Below are 20,426 nucleotides of genomic sequence, written 5' to 3' on the forward strand. Positions count from 1 at the left end.
AAATTAAAAATAAATTAACGATAATTAAAAATCAGCGTGTTTTGGTTCTTATGAGCTATCTTATCATATCTTTATAGCAAAAATATTGTTGTACAGTGTCATATATGAAATACTAAAGATCATATTGTTTAAGGAAAGCTTTTTTAAAATAATTTTACTGAATGTGTTCAATGTCACAAAAATAGATATGTACAGAAAATAAGATATTAGATTTGATATTATTATAATGAGTCAGCTGACAAGACTTATCGGATATCCGAACCAATCCAAATGCCATTTCAATGTTGCGGAATTAGTTATACGGTAAAAATTTAACGACACATCCAGCCTTGGAGTGCTGCATTGGCTTTCGGCTATTGCACTCTGAGTCAGTAGTTCCAACTCCAAGTTGAATCTGTTCTTGAAGTTGGTTCTCCCCTTCGACGCTACAACAGCCTTCGTTGCAGGAGACCTCTAAAAGGCAATTTGCTCCGGACAACGGCCCCAAAGTTCAACTGGAGCAACTGAAGAAGGTCATAAGCACCTACAGTTGCAATGCATTTGTATACTTTAATCACATTAAAATGAGATTAAGCGTTATCTGATTATATTATAATACTACTCGTAATATCATCAAGGATTATTCTAATGAATAAAATAAGCTTACATAGATTGAATTTAGTTTAGTTTAAAATCAATACTTATAAACACCAAATTAAAAAACACTTGACTTTATATCATAAAAAGGTCTAACGATTTGGGAGCTAAAATTTATAAAAAGGTCTTTTAATAATTAAAATATAATCAAGAGTAATAATAGTATAATGTCTGGAATCCTGACAACCTGAGCAAAAATGAGCAAAATTTTAAAGTTTTTTTATCGGATCATATTGTACAGAGATACTTTGGCTCATTTGTCTTGATTCCAGCGAATCTTTAAATATTTAAATATATTTGTAACATGACAGGCGTTACCCCAAAGCGTTACAACGAGGTAAAAAATCAACAAATAAGTAGTGAGACACCAGACTGAAATCAAAATCAGTAAATTAGTGACATATATATTAGTATTTATAAACTATGATTAAAAATTACAATCAATAGATTAAGAAAATCTAGGAAAACTTAATCTATGATTATTTTATCAAAAAGTATAAAAATTTGGAAGCAAAACGTTTTTTTTTATTTTTATATCAACGCTTCGTTAATTAATCCTTTGAGTATTAAATTTATACACATTTGTTAATTTATCAGTCTGTTAGTAATAATTATTTTATATTCCATTTATAGTAAATTATACAAAAAATTGCTGTACTGCTCTGATTTATTTTACTACTTTTTTGTATTACCATGTTTAAATAATTTATTTTTTATAAATTAATAAACCGGTCATTTCGAGTCCGCCAAAGTCCGCCAAGAGCCTACGTCACATCAGTGTTACTAGAATGCCTCTAAGTTTTGGCTATAATAAAACCTAAATAAATACTGCTATAAATAGACCCCATAATTTTTTTTATATAAATTAAAAAATATTGCTGTTTTAAAAACGAATATGATTTATAGTAAATTCAAAAAATTAATAATATTATTTTTATAATTAGGCATCTATTGATAAGTGCTCAAACTATTTTTAATACAAAATATTTTGAATAAATATTGGTTCACATATTATTTAAGTTCTTAAAATATTCTGCCGAGAGATGTCGGTAGCAAAAATTAAAAAATAATATAAATAAAAATGAGCAATTTTTCCTGGAATTACAAGTTCTTCGTAGCATTATAAAATCTCAAGAACTGAATCAAAACAATACAGCAATAAATTTAATCTTTGATCTAGTCGTGAGACAATGAAAAAAACATACTTCGTAGTTGTCTGTAGTATTATAAATATTTATCGTATTATAATACTTATTTATACACGCCATTCGTTTTATAAAGAGTTTTCCTCGATTTTTTCGCACATTTTACCGTAAATCAACACTAAATAATATCGATAGGTTTTATTTTCGGCTAGATTCAATGTGATAATGAGCAATAACGATATTCACACTCTTCTGCGTTCCTCTTCTCTGAATCATCTAAGGACAAAATAAGATCTCAATGATCTGTGTCGATCTTTGATAAAAAGCCTTCTCGTTCGACATAGCAACCGGTTCTTCTCAGACGCACTTGTGTGTCATAATCACCTCTTGAGTCCGAGCTGTTGTTTCTTCGGGAATTTCCTTAACTTGAGAGCACCGGGACGACACTGGTATATCGCCTGGAGGTGATAGCTTGGGGTAAACAACAACAAAATATACAGAAACGGGTTACGGAATGAGAGTACACGCCGCGAGATCGCGATTCCAAGAAAAATCATGCAACCAATCACTGGATCGGACGATGGTAATAATAACGGTCAGATTGATTACTGCTTCGAAGCAAGTAACCTGCGTTTGTATATATTTATGCAATTTAAAATGAACTTCATTTGAAAGAAAATTAAGAATTGAATAAACTTGGAATGCAAAATCAATACAATTTAAAGTATTGTTTGCTAAAAGACTAAGACCCAATTTTTTAAAATATACAGCTCTTCTTGTATCAAATAAATATTCCATATTCACATTAAACTACTAGCAGAAGAGTCTGCAAGTTCAAAAAATCAAGACCAAAATCAACTCAGATGAGAAAAATGCCTACTCGTTAAGATAAACAGTGAAAATTAGATAACATTCAGACATATATCTAGAATACAAATGATCACTGTACGTGTACATGATCTTTTTAAAAGCAAAAAAGACGCATGAAATTAAAATCTGGGTTAAAGTAAAACATCCAAAATCGAAATAGTACAAGGATTGTAATTTAAAACATTAAGATGCAACACATGTGTCTTACGGTTCGTGATAAACGAGCTGCTTTGAGTGACAGAGGTAATAAAAATCGTCAGAATGATATATGTATCTAAATATATTACATTTGAACGAGATGGTCAGAAAATTGATAACCTCATTTGCCAGACTATAAATATTTACATTACTAATGGGATATGACTTCAAGGCAGAACTAAAACTCAATAAGGTTAAAACAATTACTATAAAAAAAATTGACTAAAAAAATTGAAAAGATACAATACTGATGCCAGCGTATCTTCCAATCTGAAAATCACTTGTGGAACGCATTATTTGATATCCGACAATAATTCAACTCGACACTCCGGCTAAGACTATCCGACGTTCAAGACCAGCTATTTAGACTCCACCACATATTTCCATATATATGTTATATTTTATATATGCTTAGTAAAATCAACTGTTACTAGCTTTTCCGGCGTCTATTTTGGCTGTAAAATCACACTTCTTCAAATCCCAAATATATCTTCAGAATGTATCTTTAGATTTCTGTTGCTACCAGACTTCAGTAAATTTGCACAATGGAACACATACTCATTGCGGGGCGCCATCATCATCAACAGCTGCTTCTCTGTTTTGCTCTTGCACTCATCGATGTAGCGAAATAGATTTAATTGTTTTATTTAAAAATATACGCAGTTACTTTAACTTTAACCCAGATACGACATATTGTAACATTTTTAATGCTATCTCACGTACTTTCCCGTAAGATAATTTAAATAAAAGCGCTTTAGAAAACACACAATAATTATAGGACGGAACAACACCAGACTTTTGAGAGCCATAAACATTAAATACGATAATCGAAACCCATAACCATTTGTCACTACTAAACAATGTAGTGTACCCATTAAAACGCGCATTTTAAATACAAAAGACAATACTGTTTCTTGTATAGTAAAACCACCACAATATGATCATTTACTTATTAGCTTTGAAAAATAATGGAAATACGGAATTTAGCCATACGGCCTAGTTGCTATAATAAGCCTTTTCCTTATACATACAAACTGCTCGCAGGAAAAGTATACAAGGGTTAGCAAGAATTCAGACACTCACTGACTCGTTGGCCCGATAATGGCACTAGATTTTTTGTTATTTGACTAACACTGAACATGATTTGAATAGTAGCCAGGCTTTTGACTTGCACGTTTCAGAACAGCAACAATAGTTATCTATACTGTATCGATGTCTCTATAACAGTGGTTTCTAAAGTTCATGACTAAATTTTTAAAATAGCTTTTTCGTTACTGTTTGTAACACAAATACTTTATTGTTCAAAATGTCACGATTTATAAATTGAAATGCTTAGTGAGAAAATGTATGTTTCTTTTTATTGAAACGCAATGTTAAGCCGTGTATCGAGAATATAATACTTTATTATTGAACGATGACTGGATAATGATGTTCCAAAACGGTATGAAGTCATAACTGATACTAAAAACTGTTTCTATAAATACAATGCATACTTTGGTTGGAAAAAAATAGGCATTCCAATTCATGGTAAGAATAACTTTTATTTTGAAAAATCTATAACCAAGTTATTATCAGAAAAAATAATATATGGTTGTATATTTATGTAATTTCTACAATATCAAATTATTTTATATTGAAAAGTTTTAAATTTACACATAAATAATATATAAGTATTAGCGCAAAAACATGTAAATTATTTATTTACATTTATTAAGAAGAGAAAGCAATTACGCAGTCATGAACCCGTTCATCTAAAACGGGCTATGCCTTATCATTAAAAATAATAGAAGAATCGCAGATAATTTATTCTAAGATATACACTCATAATGCATTAGTGCAGGGGTTTGCAAGTTATGGGTCGCAGCTTCCGAAGGCTCAGATGAGCCCAAAAATATATTAGTATAATGGTAAATAAGGTATTTGCCCCTGACTAATACGATGTTCTTGAATAATTATTTTTTTAATTCAAATATGTATAAGGAATAAATTATATTTTAGTTAATTTAATAAAATGTATATACTTTACTTTGTGTTTTTAATTAGTGCCAAATTTAAATATATTTTTAAAATAAATTTCTATATGTTATACTTACTCATTAAGATATCTCTGCAAGAAGTTCAAATCGTATCCATAATTGTATCCTAGTTTATTTTTGCTAGGTTCGTTGCAAAGGGGCGGTGTCTACAATCCGTCAGTGCTCGTCGACTCTCAGCTGCGAGCTTTAGAGTGGTTTCCAAATTATTTTGACCGCGTACCCCTAAGAAAGAAAAAAAGAAAACAAATCAAATTTATGTAAAATGTTTGCAGTCAACTATTCTACGAGTATACGAATGAATCGCAGCTGGTAATTTCTCGTTAATTTAATATTTACGACTGTTTAAGAAGCTGGACAAACATAAGAATGTTTTCGACGGCAGCTATGAAGAGCTAAAAAATTTATGCTTTATTGGGATGCTGCTAATTTATTTAAAGTATGCACCAAATTTTTTTTATTATAATTTGAACAAATGTACTTAATGATTTAAAGAAATTTAAACCGCTATAAACAAGTCATTGTTTTTTTTATATTTAAACAGTAAATAGTCAGTTTATATTAATATAGAGACATCGGTTCACATTATTTTGTGTCTGGAAAATCAAAACTAGTGAATTTAAAATAATTTGTATTATTTAATTGATCAATAATCACAGATTAGGTTTTCTTAGATTTTCTTAATCTCACGGATGAATTTAATTTAATTAGAAATCTGTCAAATTATTATCGTGAGATTTGTAATAAAAAATAAAATATATATAATAAAAACATTGTTCAATGATTTGGGTCAACTTTATATATATAAAAAAAAAATTATTGTGTTATACATGAGATAGTTTCACATACGGTAACCTCAGAAACAAGTCATGCAACATACACCCTTCTATAATTATTGCAGCGTTATTAAAGAGACGAGAAAATACAACATAATACGTCTTTACACCTTTACATAAGGAAAATGTTAAAATTATATAGATATTAACTAATAAAAAACTATTCAATTTTTAGCAAAATAGTTTTGAAAAAAAATCTTCGAAATGACAATTCTAAATTACCAAACTGTAAAATTAAGTAATCTTTTATATATATATACATAATAAATAAATCATAAATCAGTGTTACTCAAATTTCTTAATCAGAATTATTTTAATGCCATTGCTGATTATTCAGTAATCAAGGTAAAATGCTCTTATATTAGATCACGTGATATTATTTTGATTATTTTAAGTTAAGTTTAAGATATTTTCACATAAGGAATCAATTAATAAATGAACAACATGTTTTATTTTTTATCCTGTCCTATGATTAAGACTATTCAGATACTTTTGCTCTCCTTGAAGAATGGAATAATAAGTTACATCATCTATGTCAATTATAATGTAAATAATATAGGTATGTATGAATATGTTCTTCTCACGTTATTCTACTTGGCTATTAGCATAATATTATTATTATATATAAATATTAGACAAATATATGTACATATGTATGTATATGCAACATTGTGAATATGATTTCCAAGTGACAAAAAATCTAAACGTGATGAAGATGTAAAAATGCGTTTTTTATCTTTCAGAACTTCGACACCTAATAAATTTTATTAATAACGTGTAAATATATTCATTAAATTCAACAGTTTTAGCGTCGATTTTACCTCTTATTTCATTGTTATTATGTGCATATGCAGTGCAGTGCATTTTTTAAATATAAGCCACAAAAGCGCAGTTTTTAATTATTTTTAACTTACTTGTACTTTAAAATTAGTTATATTTTTAGTTCTCCGTTTTTTTAATTTAATATTTTATTTAGAATAAAATACTTTTATTGATTAATTGTATCGACCAATTTATTTTGATTTTTAAATTAAATAATATATTAAAACTCTGCAATGTTTTGGCATATTACTATTGTTCTTCGACTCTTTAGTTACCGATCGCTGGAGTTGCCATCTGAGCCGTTTCTTAGGGAGACGCCAGCATATGAGACTGCATATAAGCAATAAACATCAGTGGATCGTCCTGAGAGCATCACGATAACACATCAATGCAAATCCCAGTTGATCCCCGAAATCACAACCGACAATAATTCAACTCGACAATCCAGCGAATACTGTACGACTTAAAATACGTGCCATTTCAACTCCATCGCCTGATATTTTTTATGATACATTTTTATTTTATTTTACCATCTAATGATATTAATAAAACAAAAATAAAATATGCACCAGAATGTACAGTAAATTCCAAACGCAGGTGTAATTGAGGAAATACATGGCATGACGTAATGCTAGTCCCCTCAGGAATTTAAACATGCGATGTTAAACAAAGCTTAGAAAGCTCGCAAGGAGCGGTATGGTCGAAAAGTCACAAGATTAATATTTAATTGAGTAAATATGAAAATCATATCACTCTAGCACGCGTCTGGGTCGTGCTGCTATTGCAATTGGCAGTTAACACAACTGGATAAATACCCAACGTAGGAAAGATCAGATCAGATGACCTCGGTCAGCCGTACTGTTCACATGTCGCATTTTTATCAGTCGATATAATATTATACTGAATATATTATCGTATCTTACCATAGGAATATGTATATGTTTTATTTGCTTGTAATCAAATTACGAAGAAAAGAATAAATTTATAAAAGATTGTATTAGATCGAATCTAATCTTATGATATATTAACAGTTGACACAAAATATATTTTTCTATAATATGTCAATACATTTGTATAAATATAAAAATATTTTATTTTAGAGGGTAAATATGACCTTCAAAAAATAAAATAAATGCTGCTTAGTGACTTCTTACATAAAAATGCAAGTCACGCCTAATATGTTAGTTGAGTTATTTGCCTATAATAAACAAGATGTTGAATATATGTATATGCAAATTCTTGCAATTTTTCTACTATATTACCATACCTAAAATTTAAAGTAATATGTAAAATAATAATTAAAAAAATTAATTTTGCCTATAAATCCTACTACAAATATTATTTTAAAATCATAAACATTTTATTTTTAATGCTTAGTTAAGGTTATCTTTAGAAAAAGAAAACTCTGAGAATTAAACTTAATATAAAAAAAATATTATAGTATACATATATTTGGGTAACTTATTAAAGATAATTTTAATATTGAATATACATTATTTACAAATTTTATATACGCATTAAGAAGCATGGGGGCTGGGAATTGGTTGTCAACTCATCATAGCGTAAGCTTCGGCGCGCACACTTCGAACGTTTGGAAACTGAGTACACAGTGTGGCATACGCCGATTTACGCAGATGCTTATGTCTAAAAATCTCTGAGTGACCGCGACAATTAGCGTGCAACTAAGATTACCAGGCGTCTTCCTTTGAGTACGATTGTCCTCTTTTTGTTCTTTTATGTCCTTCATGAATAAATCTGAGATAGCCTTTGAACAAAAATATCCGAAAAAATCATTTTTTAACTCCCGTAGAAATTTGTTCTCCTTTGTCCTTTTTAATGGCATTATTTTACAAAAAAAATCTGCTATTTTTTTACTTGCGTGGCATTTAAATGTTTATGACGCCGGACAAATTAATATTGTGCGGGACGTCTGCGGGATTTATTATAATTAAAATTATTATTAAGTATACATAAAATTTAGCTGTATTTTTAATTTATTTGATGAATTCTTTAATTTCAATTTTCAAATAGGTATTTGAAAAAATACTAAAGAAAAATAAATTTTGTACATTACATTAAAATTTTAACGCATTCGTTTTAATTTTGACAGTGAAATTAGCTCATTTTTTAAAATTAAAGTTAAAATAAAAATACATTTATTGTATTTTTTTAACATATAATTTCTAAGCATCACAAAGTTTTTTTTAATAAAATGTCATATAATATAATAATATTTATTTAAATTAAATTTGAACCACCGTATTCTAATGCATCATGATAAGCAAAAATTATATATTAAATTGTATTATTACAACATATAAATATAATAAGAAAGAGAAAAATCATAAAATATTACAATTAAATAATACAACGAAGACCAGCTCTCTATAGCTGACATTAAATGATCGAGAGCGAAAAGAGGACGCAATTGTGATTTTCGAAGATATATTTTGACTCGCTTCTTCATTTGATGATCCTCCTCAAATAAAAATAAATACTAACTCGTCTCGAAAGTAAGGCATTAACAATGAAATAGAGCTTGGAACCTAATATTTGCATTAACATACTGAATATTTCATAGACAACCTATTAGCATAGCCATCCCGAGAAGTGATTTACTCATACCGATAAAAAAATACTCTTTGGTTGGAAAATATGCGCGATAGACAATGCGTTCTACCGTGCGCAAAAGACTATTGTTATTTAACCCCTTTGTTAACGATCGTCAAAAAAGAAACCTGACAGTTTCACTTTTAAAGTGGCGTAAACATATTTCGATACATAAGATGAGAAATATGTTTAGTATAAACACCAAAAAATCTACGATATTATTATATTCCCATACTTATTGTGCAACAATGTTATATACGTTTAATAAATTAGATAGCGATGATGTAAAACATTATTGTACATATTAAAAATATCTTTACTGATTTATTTTTGCTATGATTTTTGTGAATAATTAAGCTTGTATATTATATTATTTATAGTAATTAAAAAATAAAACATAAGGAATGGTAAAATATTTATCATTCATTAAAACATATAAATAGGATACTTATTAGATATAATTCTTAAATCAATTTTTTTAAAAGCACAAACTATTTAAAATAGAATCGGCCATTCTTGTTCTTTTTTTAATAAGAAACTAAAAAAACCTCCGTGAATCACTAAAAAAACAAGATTTAAGTTCGCTGATTTTTGCAATCTGCTGATTCCCACGCGGAGCAGTTTCTCATTATCTGATTATTAATGAAGTTTTTAGGTTATCAAACAATGATAAGACCGATTAGAGTAATTGAAAAAATCGTGAACAATTTTTTACCGACCTCTAATAAAAGCTTACAAGAAAGCAAACATATTTTCAAACCTTTCTTATGCAGCGGTTGTAAAACATTTGAAAATGTTCGTACAAATTAAATTTTATACAAGAAAATATTTTTTGGGAGATAAAAATTATCGATATGGTATTTTTTTCGAGAAGAAACATTAATTACACGAATCAAATTATTAGCGCGTATCAAGGGCAATAAACAGGAATCAACAAAGTTGTTTATTTAAAGCGTATTATCCGGTCTACTTCAAAAAGCAGCAGGTCTAATATTTTATTATATAAACATGTGAAAAAAATCGTATTCATATATAAAATTGCCAACACATATATACATACGAGCCCTGTGCGTACACTATTTTTTTTTAATAATTGTTTAAGTATAAGTAGTGTGTATCGCGTCAGCTTCTAAGAGCATTTATTAGACGGCTAGAAAATAAAGACGCCGATTCCGCCGCACGTTAGTTTGTTGGCCGTTGACCTTTTATCTTAGTCTTAAACGTCATACTTGGTCTTAACAATTAATTATTAAACCATATTCTTAGAACCTTTCACGTTAAAAACGTTAGGAATCAATAGCAACAAATTCTCGGATAGTCACACATGTGGTGTTCGTATTCTGAAGTATCATTTTAATGCCTTATGGCATTTTGCAAAAGCCGACAAAGATTTTGCGTAAATTGAATTTTTACGACCGAAAAGTTTTCATTGATATTGTATTGGTGAGTGCCCACACAAAATTTTATAATTATCAGTAGCGTAATTTTAATAATATGACAATTTAAAAATTGCGATTATTTGGCACTTTCGCGCGCAAATATGCCGGCTGTACGTGACAGCAGCCGCCGTCCGGACATCATGCACGCCGCGAATTTCGCGGGCATATGAAATCTGCGACAGTGTGGGCGCTTACTCGAAATCGACTTCAATTGTAGCTTCGGTTCGGACAACTTCCAGAGAGTGTAATGGAAGCATTAGAATAAAAATTAAGATCGCAAATAATAAAAAGCAAAGGTTTTATTATTGGATTTTTAACTTTATACTCTATTTAAAATAAACACAAAATAATAAAAGTACATAGCAAAAATGCTTCAACGAATTTAATTAAATGTCAAATTGATTAGTAGTTTCCATAAATAAATCAACAGTTTCTTTAATTCTCAATTTCATTTAATCGAATATTAATACTTGTATCTAAGTGCACAATAAGTTTTGTCTGTACTTTGACATTTATAATTATTGTATTCGAACGATGCACTTCGATTGCCAAACAAATATTAACAATATTTACTTACGTTTCAAAAGATTGGAAATTCAATGTATTATATTATCTCGTGTTAATGATTCGTATAATTTTGCGATAAAATAAATCACAAGTTCATATATTATGTATTTTAAAAGAAACGAAGCTTAAGTACCATTAGATATTTTTGCATGCAAAATTTGTACATTTATCATGTGTTATACTGTTAATAATAATATTAAGGAATAATGATTTATAAAGTATCAAAACCAGCTTCATTTTATTAAGCTAATGTTTTTTAGTCAAATAAAAAACATTAGTTCGTATTTCAAACAGTTTAATAATCCTAAATAAGTAAGATCTATAGATAAATTTTAATTTTTGACTTACTTTTATTTTTGGTATTGATTAGATTATGGTACAGTGAGGGAATTAAGATAAGATTATTAGTTATAAATTATCTTTTAGTAAGATATACTATGTTATTAATATATTTCTACGACTCAAAATCCTGTTTATTGTGAAGCATTAAAAATTTTAATTCAAGATATTTTCAACATCTAATCTAAGTTTTATAATATTAAATCTAATCTAACTTCATGGCCCAAATAGTATTTATTAAAATGTCACTGAATCTCAAACTTCAGTTTCAACTGCTTATTCGTAGATATTTGTTGTAATAGCGCCATAACGCATGTGGAGTTGAAAAATTGTTTTTTAAACATATTCAACTATTCGAAACACGTGTCAATACATGTGTGATAAATATTTTATCGGCTATATTTATTTATCAGTCCGAAGAAGCAATTATTTTCTGACGATATTCGCATTCTTATTTCTTAGACAGGGCTTTTTTTAAAACAAAAATTGTGACGAAACTTAAATGATTATATACAAATATCATTTAAATGAAATATAAAATAGTTTTACTATGCCATGAAGCAAGAGTTAACAGAAAACACAGGATATTCATGGTCTATCATTAAAAGTAGTTAAAAAATTTTGGGAAGATGTGGAAATAAGGCGGGTGTGTACATACACACAAAGCGACGAGAACAAGACGACGCGCCTGCCTCATACTGCGAGAATCACGAGAGAGAAAATTAATGCTCCCAGATGGACAGCTGCTGTCTTTTATTTACCATTTATTTATTTCGCTACAACATAATTTTTGTGTTAGTGAAGATAAAACACTTCTTTCTAAATATCTTAACTCGCAGGCAGTCAGTTTTTACAAAAATGGGATTAGAAAATTGCCTGATCGATGAAAAAAAATAGTATATATAGTTTTTTTAGTAAAATTAAATTAAAAAAATGTGCTATTGATAAAATATTTTCATTTGAAAAAACGTCCTTTCTTTTGAGTACCCTTAATATTAAAAAAAAAACTTTCGTCCTCCTCTTCCTGGAAAAAGCAAAAACAACGTTCCTAAATTTAATCCAGAAATTCTCTGGTTATCCCTCAAATAAAATATAAAAAAAAACAATCTCTAATCAATCCCAAAAATATTTTAAAAAATATATGAAATTATATCGGACTACATTTTCACCAGTAGATATATATTTTTACTAGTAAAAATATAATTTATATGACAGGTGCTAGTAAAATAATATGATTTAAACTTTACCATGCCATAAAATATTTATTAACACGCTATGTATTATATTTTTCAGTGACGTTATATTTTCACTAGTGAATTTCAACTACATTTTCACAATAAGATATATATTTCTACTAACAAATATATAATTTGACTGATGTGCTATTCTAAAATGTTTCTGAAACGCAATTTGACAGTTGCGAAACGTAAATTTCCTGTTCAAACCCAAACGAATTAACCAAACCCAACTTGACATAGTGAAAGTTCTGAAACTAATTTTAATTTTAGAACTTTCATTAGTTCAAGTCTAATATATAAACACAGAAATAAGCGGAAGAATTACAGACAGGCGTCGCATTTTGCATATTGCTCTATAGTTTGTCAGTACTTTGATATTACACTATTTTTAAAAATATGTATTAATAATACATATTTATAATAAGTAATAATAGTATTGGTCAAAGTGTATTCAAACCAAATTTTGGTCAATAGAAGGGCGCAAAAAAAGATCAGTTCTCAGAAGTCAAAAATTCACGTCAAAAGCAATCAGCGTGTCGGTGCCGTCAAAAGCAAATCAATTGTTTGATACATTTAAACTGACCTAGTTAGTAAAATTATATTCGTACTATTAAAAATATAACTTCACTGTATTTGCTGTTCAAACCCAAACCTAACCTAATGAAATTCGCGTAGCGAATATTTTCATACAAAATAAAACAATATATTATATAAAACTATAACATTGATAGCCGCAATTTGATCATCTAAATTATCAGCAATTATAAAAAGTGATTGTCAGCTTTTCTATGCGCAATTATCAAAAAAATATATTTCTAAATATTTAATTTACTTTTATCAAAGTGTAGATTTCCCTAAAATATAAAGACGTTTATAAAATAAGTTTATCATGCGATTTTATACTAATAATGAAATTTATTTTTGAAAAAAAAATATGCAGTGAAGTTTTACGTAAACCTTTTTTTTAAATATAGTATATAACTTATCTAATACATATTTTTAGCAGTTACTAGAGTCTAAGTATCTAGAACCGAACGTTCCCACTTCTACGACGACTTAAAACTTTAGATATGATTTTTTTACTTTTAACTTCTAATAAATAATGATTGGATGAAGTATATTAAAATCGAATTTTGGTCAATAGAAGAGCGCAAAAACAATTATCACTTCTCAGAAGGCAAAAATTCACGTCAAAAGCCATAAAATCGTGTCGGCGTCGTCGCAGTGGGAACGCTCGGTAACGAGCGTTCCCACTGCGACGGCGACGGCACGATTTTATTGCTTTTGACGTGGATTTTTGACTTCTGAGAAGGGATAATTGTTTTTTGCGCTCTCCTATTGGTCAAAATTCGGTTTAAATGTGCCCTATTCGATTCTCACTTACTGTAAATTATTGTTATAAAAAGTCTATGAAATATGAACGCTAGATAACCAAGCGTTTCCACTGGTTATTTTATTGCTTTTAACGTGGATTCTAAATAGGGACCCCTTGGATTTAGCCAGAAAAATGCATGGCATTGATGAAATACTGTGAATCTTAACGAAATGAAATATTAAAAAAAAGCTTAAATGACATCCCTCTCCAAAATTCTGTTTTCTTTCAATAAAAACTTGAACTAGTACATTTATTTTTCGATTTTCAATGTAGTTTCACTTTCAATAAAAAGGCTGCAGATGTTAATTTTTTTTAAAGCTATCTTAAGTGTACTCACGATTTTTATTTATTGTAGGATTATTCATCGCTTCTTTAAAATGACGCACAAGAGATTCAAGATTATTCCACACAGCCGAATCTGAACGAAAACTAGATCGGCTTCTAAGACCTCTTCCAATTTTCAGCTCCTCAACACCTAGTGATTCTGCACATAAATACAACATTATTATTTTTCGCTGACACATGGTTTACAGCATAAAATTTGTCAATAAATTATTTGAATCTATTGATTCTTAAAATTATCTTTGCAAAATCACTTACTGATAATCCTAGTCTGTGATTAGCACAATGCCAATCTATAATAGAAGGATATTTCTCTGTCAGGAATTTTTTCACTTCACTTTTACACCATAACATCACCGCAGCGCCGTTGCGTGCTACTGAAACTAAATATTTTTTTAAATATTCTTTTGTTCTCATAAAAAACAAAACATTGTAATAAGGATTCAAATATTCCTTTTGCCGTTATGTTTTCAACTTCGATCAAGTCTAAAAATAAACTAATCGGTGAATTCATCCCAATTCATCCCGAGAGGGACTCTCGGGATGTGAGCGCCCATGACAGTATGTTGTCTGCTGGTCTCTTCGAGTGTCCGCCGGAGAAGACAAGTGCAATGTAAAGGTTAGATAGCATATTTTCCCCATGGTATGTTTAGTTAAATTTTACATATACCATCCATATTTTTTATGTACATTTTTGATGCTGTTAATTTCTCTCAATAGATCAATACATATTTTTGTGTAAATTAATAATAATATGTATTATTTAATTACTGATGACGAATCCAGTATAAAAGATAAAATTATTTTCATAGCAATCCCTTTTCAAGGATTACCTTTCCAATTGTTTGCATTTCCTGTACAGCAACCATAATATTTTTAGTTGCTTGACGAGTTTCCTTAGTGCAGCTGATTGGTATAGTCCTTGATTTGTTTGCCTGGTTATCTTGAGGGAAGTACAGGCTTAATTCTCCTTGGGTTTTTTAAAAGGCAATTCTTTATACTAGTAATTGAATTATTTATACTCTTAATTCTATGCACTCTGACATAATAACTGTTGCATAAAACACGCAATGCTTTTAAAGCATATAACGTGATTCTGCGTCAAGAATTTCCGCATAATGATTCATAGTAAATTCCTAGTAGTCTTGTTTGATGGTGAATGTCCCTTTAATAACGTTTTTGTGTGGGAGCGATTTATAATCTGCTTTGTAAATTAAAAATATAATAAACCATATGTATTCCAAATGGCATAGGAAGAAGCAGTGAGCAGTTATAATATTTTTGCGGTATAAGACAATTGACATGACTTTAAAATATAAAATATTATCATTTTTTAGAAATATGAATTAATACATCCTCCAATGCAATATAATTTTCACATACATAAATTAATATCGTATCCAATAAAAATACATTTAATTGTACATAAAATAAATAAGACAATATATTTCATTTTTACTGTAAAATAATTCAGATTAATAAATTACTAAAATAGTGCTGAATTTCATTGATGTATTTTAATAACATATTTTTCATATTTCTTACTTATATTTACACAAAAAAAGAATATAATAATCACAATAATGCAAAATAATTTTTGTTATTATCAGTGAAGTTATATTTTCACTGGCGTTTCAGTAAAATCATATTTAAATACACTTTTACGATTAGATAAATATTTCTATTAGCAAAAAATAGTTTCACTAATAAATGCCAGAGAAATTATATATCACTTGAGAGTCGTGACCAAACTACATAATTAAAAACCAAATCTAAAAAGTTCTAAGACTAACTATAGTTTTTGAACTTTCATTGAGCTTATTAATTTTGGCCAGGTTTAGATTAGGTTAAATTTATTTTAAATATTGTCAAATTATGTCAAATTCATAAAATTTTATCAAGTCAAAATCCTATGAATCTCTGATCACTCGAAATACATTTTATTGTGAGCAAATGCAGTTTTACTGATACTGAGCAGTGAAATTGTAAATCATTTATTTGATACATATTAACTGCTTAATTTAGTAAAATTATATTTATATTAGCGAAAATGTAAATTCACTGTCACATATACACAAAAACAAATATTATAATACAGTGTAAACCAACACGGTAGCACAGACGTGATGGTGGCGGAGGGCAGCACTCTTTGGCGGACCGCGACCGGCGGTGCCTCATCCGCATTATTTTAACATTTTAAACGTTCAATAAAACTATTTTACAACGACTTAAGCTGCGTGTAATTACCACCCGTTACATCCGTTTGATTAAATAATTGATATAAATAATAACTCGCATGTTTAATAATTAATAAATATGTATCTATAATTTATAAAGTGGTTAGAATATGCTAAACTGAATTACCCTTTTATGTAATTTATAGGGTTGTAGGCTATAGCCCTTGTAGTATAATTTTTCCAGTAAACAAAAACTGATTTATAAAGACAATTTATCGTATCTAAATTTATTACTTAAATTATTATTCTAATAAAAAATATTATTTTTTATTAGAATAATATATAATATTTAAGGTTATACTTTTGTTAATGTATTCATCTAAAAATACGCATTTTTTATGAATGTGTGCTTAATAATCCAAGCTATTCATATTGACAATCATTTAATTTATTACAAATGTTCTATATAATATAAAAAATAGTGTAGTAAAAAACATTATAAATAAATCGTTTGCCTTCTGACATTTTTTATGGACGTTCTGATAATTTTTCGTAATAGGCAAAATAAAAAAATAGTTCATGTAAAGTAATAACATGCTCATTTAAATTTACATACTCATTTAAAGAACATGCCCATTTATATTTACAAAGTGACTGAATTTAAATTTTTTTGCAGAGTGAAAAAAAACCGCTATATAATTTTATTATTCAAAATATGTTACATTAAAAAAAACCTTTTATGAATAAATCCCTTGGTTAAGAAATTTTTATTTTTAAAGGTTGTATAGTCGTCAAAAACTTTTTTACTTTTACTTTAATTAATAAATATCGTATTATGTTTTATGGTTAATTTTCTATGCATGGTTTCAATCGATGTTCACAAGGTTTATTTTTACAAAAAGTGTTATGTTGATATGATACAAACTACGGTAGTTATGAATCCCTCTGCGATAAGTAAATTTCTTCAGAAATCTATTTTAATCGAATATGAAAATGAATTATATTTACAGTAGATCTATAAATAGTAACATACTGTATAAATAACAATTTCGTTGCAATATTTATAATGCAAAGGGACAAATGCACATGTCATTTTATTGTGTGTGTATTGTGATGCACATGTCATTCAAGTGTGCTATTTTTAACTTTCAGCTTTCAACAGCGACGTACTGATAACCGATTACGTGCCAATGAGACCGCATAGAAACTGAACAACGACGCGCTGACGACCGATTACGTGCTACTATACGTGAAGACAAGATACTAAAGGTATTGAAATAAATTTTAATATTATTATTAATATACATAAAAGTGATTATAATGAATATAAAATGAGTTTAAATCTATTCTAGAAAAGCTAGAAAAATATATTTAAATTTGTTTTATTACCTGGTACGTTACTAGTTTATTATAAAAATATCAATACAACTAAATTTTTTACTCTTATGCACTGGCAAACAAACAGCGTTTTAGCGGTTTAATTAAAATTAACATTAGGCAATGGACGAATCTTATTGGGCGAAATTTATCTATAACGGGATCTATAGAGAAAAGCACAAGTAACAAGGATTAGATAACCCCAAATAAATGGATCAGTAAGATACTGTTTCTTCGAGCAGGTAGTGAGTGATCCAATCCAAAACGCTCGACGTCTAATAATATATTTATCAGATAAAAACAGATTTCAGTTTCATCCCAAATCATCAATTGATGTTTAATTGGTTGGAGATATGTATAATATTTTATCTTTCTTTTTTACTATCATATATCACTTCTCAAGTATCACTTTCACTCGGAATTTTCACTACAACTTGCTTTTTTGCATCTGACTTGAAATATTCGAGTCACGAAGTTACTGTCAAATTACGTCAAATCAATACAAACTAAAAATAAATTATGAAAGCAGCTACTTCCACATTTATTGAATGATCTGATCCTGATAAGCAATCATATTGAAGCGCCAAGTGTTTAATTTAGTTTACGATAAGTTGCAGCACGTATTTATATAATAATATTTATTTACTAAATTAATTGTAAATATTTATAAAACCTGTATTTCAAACTAAAAATTATAAGCATTTGTGTTTCACCAAAACAGTATCAAAATCTCCCGATGCTGGAATCTAAGTAGATGTCGTATATATATAGATTTTGAGAAAGCCTTTGACAAGGTTTGTTATCGTTATTATTAAAAAAATTGTTGAACCTCGGTTATTTGAGTTATTTGAGCAATCTATAACCTGTCAAAAGAGTATTTCACCCCTTCGTATTTTTTGATCTTAATAGTAAATAAATAAAACAAATTTTGCCCGACCAGAAAATGATATACCATCCAACAAATTATGTACTTGTGCATTGTAAAGTTTACTTTTTTGCTCTTATATTTCTGCTTAATAATTCAAATATATAATTTCCGATGACCTTTTTGACAATTTTCTGCAGTCCGAAGCCACTGCATACAAAAAAAATTACACGCAGTTTTGTCGATAGCTATTCATTAAAATATTTGCGAAAAACAAAACCGGTTTATCTCTTTGACGCAAGTGCGTATAAAATTTGCATGTAATACTATACCTCTCATGATATTTTTAGATTTCAGTCTTATTTTTTGCGCACACTACAAATTTTATTATCTATCTTCAATTGAAATAAGCAAAATAGATAATCGAACGTCTATAAATATATTTATCACGACCGAATCGAATGAATAAATATACAAAGATCTTGTGTATTTTTTTATTGCGTTTTCTAAACGGTCATTAGGCTTCATAACAGTGGGCGTTTAATCGATATCTTGATTTGAAAACTTACATTTCTGCCTAATAAATCGAATCGTCGGCAAGGTCATGTCTGTTCCCAAAATTAATTGCACTTTGATGTCCCGCCCAATTCTCTGAACTTATTTACCCAAAACCATCACTTGCTCGACCAGTATTGAGCGAGCGAATCTATTGGCCAATATAATTCACACAGACTTTACAGTTCACTCTAACTTGAAGATGCTCAATATAAATATTATATGTTCTAATAAAACAATTAAATAAGTCAATACATATTATAAAATTCTGCTTATTTTAGTCGTTTTTTTATTGTATTATACATACAAAATATTTTTATCATGGAAATCTGGTTTCATCAACACTCGCCTTTCAAGTTGGAAATACCCAGCAGTCAATCTGCAGATTAATTAATTAAAGCACGTGTTCCTATATAAATAAAATTATAAATGATTGCAAGTATTGCGACTACATATATTATCTATTATATGACGCAATGTGCATTCACATACTTAATTTATTTTAATTTTCAATCGACAATATCATATAAACTTACTTTAGTATATTATTATAGTGATAAATGTATACAGGCACAACCTAGTCATGTATCTCTTATAGATATGCTTCCATGTGTTTAAATACATGATATAATATATTTAAGTTTCTACTAGTTATAAAATAATTGTTTATTAAATTATATGGACTCCTCTCAGTAAATCGGAATAAGCATCTCTAACTAACGCTTCTTCTGAATAATTTTATAGAGCCTTTTTTGTTGAAAATTAAATTTGTATGAATACTTCTAAATGACGATCTAATGCCTGCACTACACTCTCTGGAAGTTGTCCGAACCGAAGCTACAACTGAAATCGGCCGAGAACTGCGACTGCATGACGTCCAGACAGCGGCTTCTGTCACGTACAACCGGCATATTTGCGCGTGATCGAAAAATGTGCCAAATAATCACAATTTTAAAATTGTCATATTATTCAAATTACGCTACTGATAATTATAAAAGTTTG

The 20,426-nt window shown here is 28.7% G+C and overlaps 1 long non-coding RNA gene across 1 annotated transcript; it reads right to left on the minus strand.

Moving 5' to 3' along the window:
- Positions 1–4,948: 4,948 nt before the first annotated feature.
- LOC148229138 (uncharacterized) lies at positions 4,949–19,549 on the minus strand. Its single transcript, XR_015811511.1, has 4 exons — positions 19,439–19,549; positions 14,709–14,833; positions 14,446–14,592; positions 4,949–5,107 (listed from the first exon to the last, which is right to left on the minus strand). It is a non-coding gene; the product is annotated as an uncharacterized LOC148229138 (long non-coding RNA).
- Positions 19,550–20,426: the final 877 nt, after the last annotated feature.

This window comes from Plectrocnemia conspersa, unplaced genomic scaffold, assembly GCF_051122295.1.
Source record: "Plectrocnemia conspersa isolate PC_06_02 unplaced genomic scaffold, ASM5112229v1 ptg000011l, whole genome shotgun sequence".
NCBI lineage: Eukaryota > Metazoa > Arthropoda > Insecta > Trichoptera > Polycentropodidae > Plectrocnemia > Plectrocnemia conspersa.